Source organism: Gavialis gangeticus, unplaced genomic scaffold (assembly GCF_001723915.1).
Source record: "Gavialis gangeticus isolate Ggan-Ray unplaced genomic scaffold, GavGan_comp1, whole genome shotgun sequence".
NCBI lineage: Eukaryota > Metazoa > Chordata > Crocodylia > Gavialidae > Gavialis > Gavialis gangeticus.
Window position 1 is genome coordinate 22,453,506 of NW_017729027.1, and position 13,322 is coordinate 22,466,827.

At 44.8% G+C, this 13,322-nt stretch overlaps 1 protein-coding gene across 4 annotated transcripts in view; it reads right to left on the reverse strand.

Moving 5' to 3' along the window:
* ADGRB3 (adhesion G protein-coupled receptor B3) overlaps positions 1–13,322 on the reverse strand; it is a 941,101-nt gene that overhangs the window by 329,809 nt on the left and 597,970 nt on the right. The window lies entirely within an intron of this gene.

Genomic DNA, 13,322 nt, shown 5'->3' on the forward strand with positions numbered 1-13,322 from the left:
CCCCCCCCTCCCTCCCCTGTCCCACCAGCACAGACCCACACTTCTCTGTGCTGGCTTCTCCAGTGGCAGGGGCATGGCGAGCCCCAGCAGTAGTCTTGGCTGAACTGGCCAGAGAAGAGCTTAATTCCCCACTCCCTGTCCCATGGGCAGGGACCTAAACCAGGTCTGCCAGTCATTCCCTCTCACTGCTGCAGCAGCAGGGCCAAGCACAGCCAGACACTGGCTGGCATGGTCCCTGAGGCAGAGGGGGCAGGGTTGGGGGGTTATTTTCCCTTCTACCCCATTGCCCCCAGGAGACTGCAACCAGGGTCTGCCCACTCTGACTGCCGCTGTTTGCTCCCTGCATGGGGCAAGTAGCAGGATACACCCTATCCTGTCCTCTCCACCAGATGCCAGAGGGAGCGGGGAATGGCCCCCATTCCTTGCCCTTTTGCCAAAGAGGCCCTGCCAGCCACTTTCTGACTGGGCCCCCAACCCTGCCACTGGAGCGAGGATGGGGCAGGGCCCTGATAGGGCAGCAGTCCCTGCCATAGTGTCTGGAAAGCATGAGTCTCTTCCCAGTGGGAGGCCACAAATGGAGGTCAGAGCTGCCATGAAATGTGTGGGCAAGGCAGTGGCACTGGGGCTCAGAGGGGGCCACTACTCCCCAAGCCTCCCTGGCACTGCAGCCATTTGCCCTGTGTAGTATGCAACAGCTCTCCCTGCCCTGCAGCATGATCCCTTCACTGGGAAAAGGATCACACTCCAGGAAACCATGACAGAGGCTTCAGTGTTGTTCCCCCCTTGCCACTTCAGCAGCACGGGCTGGGCCAGAGCCTGACTGGTATGGCCCCTTAGGCAGGGGGCAGGGAGGAGGTTTATTTCCTGCTCTGCCCCCAGGGGACTGCAGTGCAATCTGCCTGTCCTGACCACTGCTGCCACCACTGGCACTCGCTCCCTGGAAGGAGCAAGCAAAAGAATAAGCCCTCTCTGCCCCCTCTGCCAGATGCGGGAGGGAGGGGGAAATAACACCCTGCCCCCCAGGCTAAGGGGCTCTGCTGGCTGGCCTCTAGCCTTGCCACTGCCTCTGGAGCAATGAGAAGGCAGCAACCCTAATAGGGGATTCAGCCCCTGCCATGGTGTCCCAGAGCGCGAGCTTTTCCTTGGTGGGGGGGTCGTGCTGTGGGTGGGGAAAGCTGCCACAGACTGTGTGAGGCAAGCAGTGGCTGTGGCTGTGGCAGTGCGGAGGGGCTTGGGGGGCTATGGCCCCCTTCGAGCCCTGGTGCTGCTGCCTGCCCCATGCAGTCTGTGGCAGCTCTGATCCCCACTCGTGGCCCCCCGCCAGGAAGAAGCTTGCACTCCCTGGACACCATGGCAAGGGCTTCTTCCCTGTCAGGGTCCTACCCACTTGCTGCTCCAATGGCAGAGTCAGTGGCCTGGCTGGAGTCTGGCCAGCAGCGCCCCTTAGGCAGGGAGGGGAATAACCCCTCTCCCACTGGGGTCTGGTGGAGGGGGTAGGAGGCGGCTTATCCTGCTGCTTGCCCACATGGGGACTGAGTGGTGGTGGCAGTCAGGGCAGGCAGACCCTGTTGTGGTCCCCGAGGGCAGAGGGGGCGTGGAGGGGAGAATAACCCTCACCCCTGCCCCCTCTGCCTCAGAGGCCATGCTGGCCAGAGTTTGGCCACCCTGCCCCACCCCTGTCTGTTCCTGCCTGTCCCTGCTCCAGATAGGGAGCAGAGGCACCAGCCCTATTTTGCTGGAACAGAGAACACAGCCCAGAGAGTATGTTGGGATGTTGGGGGACTCTGGTTTAACTTAAACCAGGAATGGGTTTGGGATGAAGTTCAATAAACCAGTTGGAGCTCAATCAGTTAAGTCTGATACTACATTCAACCAGGTTTATCTCAAACTGGTTTCAGCCATTTTGAAACTGGTTTATGTGCACTGAACTTATGTTCTGTTAAACCAGGTTTAAACCAGTTTCTGATCACTTAAACCAGTTTATGTGTAATGTCTGTCCCTAGCCCTATTGTATCCAATATTCTTTGATCTTCACTGTCTCCATAAGTCATTTGATGCAGCTATTTATTAGGCTCCATTGTTAAAATAAAGACTGAAAAATAGTATTTTGCGATTAACTTCCTAATAGTACTTAATTCAATCAATACCCATCCAATTTGATTCCAAACTGATCAAAATCTTGCAAACTTCACAAACACACAAACAAGATACAATAGTGACACGTTAATTCTGTCCTTGCCTCTTTGTTCAGACTTTAATTAACCAGCTATCAAGAAGAAATGTTTTGAAGCTATACAATTAAAACAGTATAAAAAGTATAAACTGCCAGCAAGGAGTCTGCAGTCCAGAGAAGATCAAGAAGCCATCTTGCACCACCCAGTACACCAGTGAAGGACCCACACTCTGTAAAGCTGTACAAGAACTGCTTCCTGCCCGCTATGGGTAAAGATCTCTTTGCAGCTAAGATAATACAAGGACTGTAATAACTCATTTATTGAATATTAAGGAAAATTCTTTTGTTTTTCATTTAGTTTTATAGTTTGTTGGGAGTTATTAAAGCAAGACTTTCTGCTATTCATCAACTGAGCGTTGTGTCAATTCTTAAAGCACTAGGTTTAGAAATTTGGCTTCTAAGTGCAACACTATGTTCTTAACCACATCTTGTTAAAAAAGAAGGAAGAGATTTTCTCTAAAAACAATGTTTAAGGCACTTAAGGGGGAAAACGAAACATCCAGATTCAACTCTTGTTTTCTACCTGATTTGGAAGAAGGATTTGAACCCTTAAGCCTCAACATGTAGGTGGTGCCTAAGGAACAGCATTAGTGTATTTTGAGGTGTATCTCTTGATACCTAGGGCCCCTCTACATGTTTAGGTAAAAGAACAGTGGGATCTAATACATGATTCATACAATCGTATCTCCTTCCATGCTACACATGCATGGCAGGAGGCATGATTGTAAGATCACAGATCAGATAACAAATGACTGGTGCTGCCCAAGATTGGGGGGACACCATTTGTAGGCAGCAGTGTCAGCAGTGAGCAGGGATCACCCACAGATGCTGGCAGTGGCAGTGAGGTGGGTGGGTGTAGCGAGTGGTAACCACCCGCGGAAGCCGGCGGCAGCTTCAGTGGCAGCCAATCTCAGGGGAGACACATGCCCCCTGTGGCCCTCCTACGCATCGCCTATGAATCAGATATCATTGCACCTGATTGCCACTTCAGGGGGAACCCCACACCAGATTTCTCCTGCCTTGAATCAGGAAGAAACAAGCTCCAATGGCTGGGAATCCTATCAGTTGATGGGGCTCCCAGCTGGGGAGGTGTCCCATACACCTCTGCAAGTGGAAGACCAGTTGCTGCAATCTTCCAGGCAGGGGGGTACAGCAGCTGCTGGAATGCATGGTATGCTCTTGTGGCTGGGAGATTGCAGCAGCAGTGGTCTCCCAGCTGCAGGGGTGCATTGGGCACCTCCACAGCTGGCAGATCACAGCATCTGGTCTCCCAGCCATGGGGATGTGTGGTGTGCCCTATGGCTGGGTGATCCCAGCAGCTGTGGTCTCCCAGCCACTAGGGTGCATGGTGCCCCCCACAGCTGGGTAATCATAGCAGCTGGGTTCCCCACTTTCCTCCCCAGCTGGGAGTCCCAATCAGCTGGCAGGGCTCCCAGCCACAGGGGTGTTTAATCACATGTCAATTAATGTGTGATAGGAGGCAGCTACAAAGTTATTATGCATATTTTGTGGAATAACTTTGTAGCTTATTCCTCTTTTTATCACACCATTAATTGATTGAATGTGTGGCTGGGTAATCACTTAAGGCATGACTAACTGCTTAAACATGCCTTAAGTGTAATGTGTAGATGGGTCTTTTTACTGGTATACATCACTTATTTTAATGGTGTTACTCATAATATTAAGCATGATACATTTGAGCAGAATCAAGACCCATGGTTTTTTGTGTGTTACTTCTATTATTGGACCAACTGAATGGTTGGGATAAGTCAGACAACCTTTGAATGCAAGACACTCAGTTGCTCTAATGAAAAGATATCACCTACATAAATCCTTGACTCTCAGAGTAAGAAAAATAGAAATTATATTATATATTTTTAAAAAAAAATGAATTCTGCTTTGTTTAGAAGCAAGAAAAAAACCCAGGACACAAACCTCATCCAGTGAATGAGGCCTGGTAGATAATATACTAGACTGGACTCCAGGGCTCCATTCCTGGCTCTACCACTGGCCTCCTAATCTTTGTCAAGTCACATTGCCTCTTCATGCCTCAGTCTCCCATCTCTAATATGACTCTAATATAAAGTACTCTAAAAGCAAAAATACAAACACAAAACGAGTGTTTTGAAGATATGGAACATATGATTCTACATTCTTCCTATTTTATCCACTTTATTGGTTACATAATGAACATATGCATTGTGATCAACTTCTGCCCAGTTGTGATTTTTATATTAACTGATTTGTCTTCTTCAAGTTACATAAGGATATCATGTTTCCAAAAAGATTATATTTCAATTTTTAAAAGTTGGGCACAAAGCTGTACCAGCTAACCATTTTTATCTACATTAGAAAATTATAGTTGCCTGACATCTCAAGAAAATACTATTTTTAGTTCCCTAAAATTTACATTACACGCAGGCAATAAATAGCAATTAAACCCTTTACAAAATGGGGTTGATTCATCACTTAGCAGCAGAAATTAAAAACTTATCAGTAATAATTAAATAAATTTCCTTTTTTTGCTGCAATTCTTAGGAGGCAGTGAAACTCCCTATTCAGCATAGTGTAGGAGTTAGTGAAAGGCAGTGTGACAAAAAGTGACTGAATTATGAATTCCACCCCAGATAAACTGATTCATTTTATAACAACTTAAATATATAAAAAATCTCTCTAAAAAGACCCTCCATTTTCTCTAGTTCAACGCACAAAGAATAGTTGTGGAATAAGTAATTCTGCAACACAGTACAATGCACCACAATCAAGTTTTAAAGAATATCCTCACTGGAGCCAATTCTCATATAGTTTTCAGTCTGAAAAAGTTATCTCATACACTTACCCATAGCCTGAATCTGGCCTTTTCCTTATTAAGCAGCTGCTCAGAACTACCTAGACTGTGTATGCTGCTGCTTGGAATTGTGGCATTAATTGAATCCATCTCAATATAGGAGTGTTAGAAAAGTTGTTATATGGTAGGGCATTATACAGATACAGATGATAGAATTATATGCAGATCTCGAGAAAGACAACTACTTGAAAAAAAATAGTTAAATAGGGCACTTGTAACTTTAACTTGGCTAGTTTCATCTTATAAACACAAAAAACCCAAAACTTCAAATTGAGAAAGGAACCCCTTACCTTAGAAATACAAATAATATATTTCATTTGCTAGGCTAGAAACCAATGATTTTATTATTTATTTATTTATTTTAAAGATGAAGTTATGTTTTACATGCTGAACTTGAGACTTCTGGAGCTAGATCTTCTTAGAAGCTGGGCATCCACCGCTTCAAATAATGTAAAAAGATACTCATTGGGCATGTCTACATGTGTATTCACGCATGCCTAAACTTAATGCATCTTTGCTTAGAGTGCATTAGGGTAATTTAGGCGCACATCTACAGGTGGAGGCACTAATGCACATTAAATCTAGGCACAAGTAGCTAAGTTGCATTACTGCACATGCAGATGAGCTAATGCACATTAACACTACGTCTATCCAGTGTTACACATGCACTAATGCGACTATTCGCACCTAAATTTGATAACTGCTTTATGCAGATATCAAATTTAGGCTCACATAGACTTCAGTTGTCATTTTTACAGTGCATGAAGGACACATGTGAGTAGACATGTGTCCTTAATGTGAGTTAAAAATGGCAATTTTAGGCTAAATTCACTTAAAAGAGGCATGTGTAGACTCTCCTATTTGGTATAAATGGATAGAGCTGAATTGAAACCAATTACAGATTAACTTTCATTTTGTACTCCAGTTTTTAGGGACTTGGCTAGATACACTTTGGCCCCAATTTTCCAAAAGCCTTCCTAACTCTTTTCAACAACTATTACAAAACTGGTCCTTAAAAAAGAGTAGTAGTTATTTAGATGTGCTGCCTTTAGATTTTAAGCATAAAGAACAGAGAAGTAGGAAGAGGTAGTTCACTGTTCTTTTCAGCTTTATCATAATGCTAAGATAGAGAAATGAAAAAAAATCTTATGCTAGTGGGCTACACTTTTGTGGGTGTGAGCAGAACTGTGAGAACACATTTATCCTGCAGGCAAAATGTGATGACTTACATTTTAACTGGTAAATGTTTCTCTGTAAGAAGCTATTTTCACTGCAACACAGAACATTTCTCTACAAAATTGAGAAAATCAAATCAATGACAATTTTTTTGGAGAAAAAATCCTATCTGTGCTAGGTAAAGCTTCTTAAACATTATTTTTCACCATAAATATTATTTTTTACTACCAGAATTGCTGAAATAGTCTGGACAATTTCTGAATTTGAGTAAAATCTCATGGTATTTATTTCATTTGCAGACAGGTATCATTTCTTAACTTTAAGGTAAAGATATGAATTCCCACAGTTTAAATTAGGAACAGGTAAACCTTTTGTGAAACAAAAATTAGTACTTAAACCAGATAAAAAATGTTGTGATATTAAAAGAATCCAATTAATTACTTCTGCAGTGTGTGCCTGCCAGTTACATATTCAGTGGGAAAACATATGGAAATATGAAAATGTGCTGTAATGTTGCCTCACCTTTTCTACGGAAGCTGGCAGGGAAGAGTTACCAAATACTGGTAAAAACCCCTCTGATCAATAATCAAGTAAATGTATGTGTGATACATTATATCTTTCTATTTATCAATCCATCCACTTGTTCATGTATTCATATAGCCCTCATAACCATAGTAGTTAAGGGCTACATCCACAAAGCATTTAGGTGTGGCAATATTGAGTGTCGCAACACCTAGCTCCTTACTTAGTACAGGTGTTCACTGCCCTGAGTTAGGCTAGATCAACAAAGGGGGCATAGGAGTCACAACACTTAAGAGACAGATATAAGAAAGTATTTAGGTGCCCTGTGTATTTAAAAGTATTTAGCTGCTTTGCAACCCATGATTTAATCATTCACATTCAAATAGCTGATTTCAACAAGAATTTTGAATGCTAAAGTGCATAAAGTCCAAGGCTCACCAGAGCTCGAGCCTGGAATTTTTTCAATAGTGCTGTAAAACTTTCCCATTTGGATAGGTGTTTAGCAACTAAAGTTAGACTGAGATACTGTTTCGGGGTCTCTGTTTTATGTTGATATCCTAGTCACTTTTAGGCTGTTTTGTTCTCTTCTTGTAACTATCCTAAGTCTTTGTTGGGAAAGGCTGTATATCAATCAATCAAACAAACACTTTTTAAAATCTTCTCCCTTACCAGAAGTCTTAGATTCTGCATACAATGCCTGGAAAGAGTTAGGCTAGGTACAGATGTTTCACTTATTATGTGGTAAGCATGCAGAAAGCGCTTTACAGTTATAAGAGCATGGATATTCACAGCACATGAAGTGCTTTAAAAATGGTGGATCCTGCTCTAAGTTAACCCAGGATGGATGTGGTATCAGACTAAAGTGCTTTAAGTTAGGGCAGTTTATGACACATCTGTGCCACATCCCATTCTGAGTTAAGGTAGGGCACATTCCTCCAGCATCCCAGGACCCCTCACTGAGTGGTTTGTTAACTTTGGCTGGTGCTCAGCTGCTCTGGGCAAGCACTGGCCTAGCCCCGCCCCAGGCTGTTACAGAGAAAAGACAAAAATGTTTCTGTCTCCTCTCTTCATGGCTGGGTGGGGGTAGAAGAACAGAATCTTGAAGATACATAGTCCTACCCCCAGGATGATGGGTCTGAGGTCTTGGGGGGGGGGCCTGGCCTGAGTTTGCATGGCAGGGAGGGCTTCGCCCCCCATGCCCAGTTCCCAGCAAAGCCAAAAGCCAGAATTGGACATCCTTGTGCTGCAGCTGTCAAGTGGGGGAGGGAGTCCCCCTGACATGAGCACCTGGTCTACTGCCCTGGCAAGACCTGACCCAGCAATCTGGGGAGGGCCCATGTGGCAGGGGGCTCCTTTCTCCCTCAGTGTAGCCTCTTGACAGTTGCATCCAGCAGCTGCAGCACAAGACTGCCTGCCCTAGCTTTTAGCCATGCCAGAAATTTGGGGTGAGGTAGTAAGTCCTCATGCCATTTGGGCCCTGCAAGACTGCTGGGTCAAGTCTTCAGGGAAGGGACAGGCTGGGTCCCTGTGGCAGGAGGTTAGTTTCTCTGCCCCACCCAAGCTTCATGACAGCAGCAGCCAGGAGCTGCAGCATGAGACTGCCCAGCCCAGCTTTTGGCTGCACTGGGAACTGGAGGTAGTGGAAAAGAGCTCCCCACAAAGTGGACCGAGCCCAATCCCCCACAACCAAACTGGCAATCTGGGGGAGGGAAGCACATGGCATGGGGGCTCCCTTCCCCCATCCCAGTTCCCAGCATGGTCAAATCCCAGGCCAGGCAGTCTTGTGTTGCAACTGCCGGCTGTAGCTGTCAAGAGGCTGGGGCACTGGGGGGAGAGGGAGCCCCTTTGCTGCACAGGCCCCACCAAATTCCTGGGTCAGGTGTTGGGTGGGCTGAGCCAGGTCTGTGAGGTCCACACCCTTCACCCCTTTTCTGCTTCCCCCACATGCTGCTGATAGTCAACAGTTGGTGGGGGCCAGGGCTTGGGAGAGAGACCACTCTGGCGGTCTCCTGGGAGAAGTGAGGGACTACTCCTCACCCACTGGTCTTAGCAGTATGATCAGGCTCTGAGCCACCCCCACTGAACAGCAAGTGTTTGTTAAGTCTGCTCCCACTATAACGTATAGTGATTTAAGTAAAGCACAATAGTTTGAGTAGTTTCACCAGGGGCTTTTTAAATACATAGCTTTGGGTGAATAGGAATGGGATCAACACAAAACTAAACTAGCAGAGGAAATGCTGATGAAATACTGATAAGAAGAATATGTTTTAAATCCTACCCTACTCAGATTCATGCACCTACGATCAGCTTCAGAATTTCAAACCCTCCTTTTCTAAAACAACTGAATATTCATTTCCCTGGGGAAACCAAGTGTGAATTCCACTCTCTAGTTAATGACTAGGGCAGTCATCTGGGCTGAGGAAGAGATGCTACCTTTAAAGGAACTAACATAATATAGGTGAATGACAACTCCCAGATGGGTCCTCTATAATTTGGACTACCTGATGGTCTTATTCTTATATCACATCAAAACCAAGCAAAAAAATCAGCCAAAAATTGTTTTCTCTGTGCAAGATATTTGAATTGCAATTCAAAACATTCATATTTACATGAACAGCTGCTCTTCCCTTCCAAATGGCGTACCTGAAAATTGCATTTACAACTTTTGGCATGTGTTTTGTCCACAAAATTTTAAGTTTTTCTGATATATTCTTTAGTTTTGAGGTTTAGTTAGATCACATGTTTCTTGGTTTCCTAATTTTTCTTAGCATACCTGTTATTCTCTAGAGGATTAACAGCTGTGATTTAGATTAGTGTTGTCAGTGGTATCCTGTGCTAGCCAAAAAACAAAAACCCTCTAGGCCCAGACCCTTTATGTACTGGAGTATTGTTTTCCTGCATGAATCAAAGTTTTCTTACTGCCACACAAGTTCTCACAGAAGGAGCCTCCTGGGACATGAGAATCCTTAGATAGCATACAGTTAGCATAAAAGCTCCCACACCATTACTTATATTTGAAGAAAGTATAGGTTTCTATCCATCATATCCCACAGCAATTCCCAGATGCTAACATGGCTCCTTGTGGCATTTAACTTGTATTTGGGACACAAGGGTAGCCCAGGCATTGGGGTAGCTGGCATACATCAAGATCCAGTACTAAGGATGAAATTCACAAGGGAAATTAGAAATCTGAAATGGGACTTAGGTGAAATTCAGATGCTTAAGCCCTAGAGAGCAACTCACAGAAACTCCACTTAACCTGCGTGTGTGCTGGAGACATCCCAGAAGGCTGAGTTTTCTGGCATACACGAATTAGCTTCCTAAAACTTGGCAACAAGTAGAAGTCCAAAAGTACTGCCATCTTGGCTGAGTCAAAAATGAGTGGCCTATGCCATCCTTGCATTCAAGACCTGAAAAGGACAAATCTGAGAAGCCACGTGGGAAAGGCTGGGTCCACATGAGCAGGGGTGTGCCCATAAATAGTAGCAGCACAAATTTTTGCTACTACTTTGTGCCCCAGTACACAGCCCTGCTTGCATGCTTTGCAGTGGGACACATTGTTCCCATGAGCTCCATGTGCTCTGGGGGAGGGGAGGGGGCCATAGGGTGCCTCAGCAGGAGCTTGCCATCTCCTGCATTGAGGCACCCTGTGTCCCAGTAAGCAGGGGAGAGGCATGTGGAGATGGGAGAGCAGGTAGCCCTGGGCTGCCTGCTCCCCCATCCCTGTGCACTGCAGAGCCCCCCTGTGTTGAGGCCCCTTGAGTCTCAGCCTGTATTTCTCCACAGTGTGCTTCGAGACAGGGGAACAGGCAGCCTTAGACTGGCTGCTCCCCTGTTTCTACCTGCCTCTGTACGAGGGCTGTACTGCGGAGCCCCTGCACTAAGACACTCTGCACCCCAGCCAGCAGTAGAGCAGCTCTGCAGTGAAGCCTCTGTGCTGAGGTACACAGAGACAGGGGAGCAGCCAGCCCATTGCTGTCTACTCCCCCATCTTGCAGTACACTGTGCCCCAGTCAGCTGCTCCATGGCTGGCTGGGGTTCAGGGTGCCTTAGTGTGGGGGCTCCACAGTGCAGCCCCTGCACTAAGGCACATGGAGACAGGGGAACAGCCAGCTCAGAGCTCCCAACTCCCTCATTCTGAGGCACTCTGTACCCCAGCCAGCCAGGGAGCAGCTAGCTGGGATGCAGGGTGCCTTAGCACAGGGGCTCCCTAGTGTACCAAGATGGGAGAGCAGACAGCCCTGAGCTACCTTCTCCCCTGTCTCTGCATTTGTCCCAGCACTCACCACTTTGGTGTGGGTAGTGCAGCATTTTTTCCAGGATTTTTTTTTTTTGCTACTGGGAAATCCCAGTAGCAAATTCTGGTCCTGTGCTGCAAATTAGCAGCACAGCACACTGATTAATGAACAACTTGTGCAGTTTGTGGCACTGCAAAGAGGTCTGTAGCGCCACAAACCACACATGCCTCCACAACTGGATCCAGACATAGGGTCTGTTCCCTATGCTATTGTGAAATTTATCCCATGGTGACTAATGCAAACATGAATCTTCAGTCTCAAGGACTGGAGCCTAGGACTCCTTCTCTCCTAGGGGAATGCCCTCCTCACTAGGATAGAAAGACATATTTTCTCTTGCTTGTTCTCTCTCTGGCCCCATAACAGCTGTTCTGGGAAAGAGTCAGAGTTTCAGACATTCAACTAGTGCAGTAATCCACTCTTCTATGTATTGCACTGATTGGCTTTGAATTCCCAATCGGTGCTTTTCATTTATAGTGCTAAACAATGTGACTCACCGGTCCAGGTGCTGAACTACCTCCATTTAAAGTAAAAAGAACTCAGGCACTTGACTCACCATCCTGAAAGCTATTTCCCTTCGTGAAACTCATCCTTAGTGCCTGATATGCCTGTAGTAGATGAGATTCCACATATATTTTTATTTCCAATTCAGGGAGGGAATGAAGTTCATTAAGAAAGAACAAAGTTTTCCTCTATTTTGTTACAGCATCAGAGGTTTTCTCACAAAATGGAGAAAGTTGGCAAACAGTATCATAGTTGGGCCTGCATGCAGGAAAAGAAGCAGGCATTTTTTCAGAAGAGTTACTATTATCAAGGGGTTGCAGATGGATGACAGAAGCCAGAGCCAGGAGTTACAGCAGAGTTTATGCAACATTGCTTGTCTCCTAGGTAGGCAGTTCAACTTGTCATTCCCAGAGAAGCTATATGCAAAAAATGTAGCTCTAATTTACCAAATGTTGTCAGGAAGTCCAAATAATCAGGAAGCACATATCTGCACTAGAAACTAGGCTGCAGATTGTCCAATGACTGCTCTCTATTTTGAAGGTGATAGTTCTTATGTCGTTTCATCTCAAAATAAATAATTATGCTGCTATTAAAGCCAAGCTTACACAAGTAATGAGAAGCATGAAGAGGCTGAAGAGTGGAGACTCAATGCTAGTGGCCAAGGTTGCTGGCTATGACCTGATGATCAGAAGACAGGAAAGCAACCATAACAGATTATATGCACTGGGTTGCTATCTGTAGCTGATCTTTCTTGGCTTCTTTCTCTATCATTGTCAAAGATATAACACCAGTCCTCAGCAGCATAGGGCTGTGACTGAGCCAAAATAGTACTGATCAGATTCAGCAATGCTTCTAGGAAGAACAGTGGGATTCAGTGCCCTCAACACCAAGTTGGAGTTATGCTCCTCTTTCTCACTATGTCCCTGATCTATTGATCCTTGCTTTCTTGATTACTCAATAACTTTCAACAGGAAGCCTGGAGAATTGCCTCCCACCCCAAATCATCCTCCAGGTAGCTAGGGCAGTCTTCTTAATGGAGAGAGATGTAGGTTTGAATCCTCTCAGGGTCAGGAGGAAACTGAATCTGAATGTAGGTTCCCTGCTTCCTGGGCAATTTCTCTGTGTTAGGATAATATACTATACTAGTAGTACTACTATCATCATCTGTTACTGAAATCAAGAGTAACTCAGTTGCCCATACCCAAAGGAATGACTTAAGTGAAGAAGTGGTTTTGGACTATAAATTCTGATCTCATGTAGATGCCTGACCCAGGGCTGGAAATAGGTGCTTAAGGCCACAATAGAGGTACACATACCTCTCTTCAGAGCTCAAGTGGTATGGTTCAAATCTTTCCTTGTTTCCACAAAACTATGATCAAAAACAATTTCTTTTAAGGAATACTTCCAAGAAGTGGGAGTATTTAGGATTGTAATAAAAAATACTTTAAATGCTTGCAAAGAAGAATTTTTCCAACTCTTTGAGTTGGTCTAATAAAAGATATCTGATTTACCCCAAAAACCTTGTCTGCCTTAAATGTTTTTCTGTGCTTTCATGTGAAAGATATTCAGAATCCAAAAAATATTATAAAAAACCAGAAATTGCTATTTCAGGGCCAGAAATTTTCAAAAATAGAGATGCAGGTGTGATAACAAATTTCTGAGAAAAAAAATGCACCATTTTATTCATCCTACCATGAATATTGTCTCACTTAAATTAATCAGCAAGGAAGGTGGATATTAATCA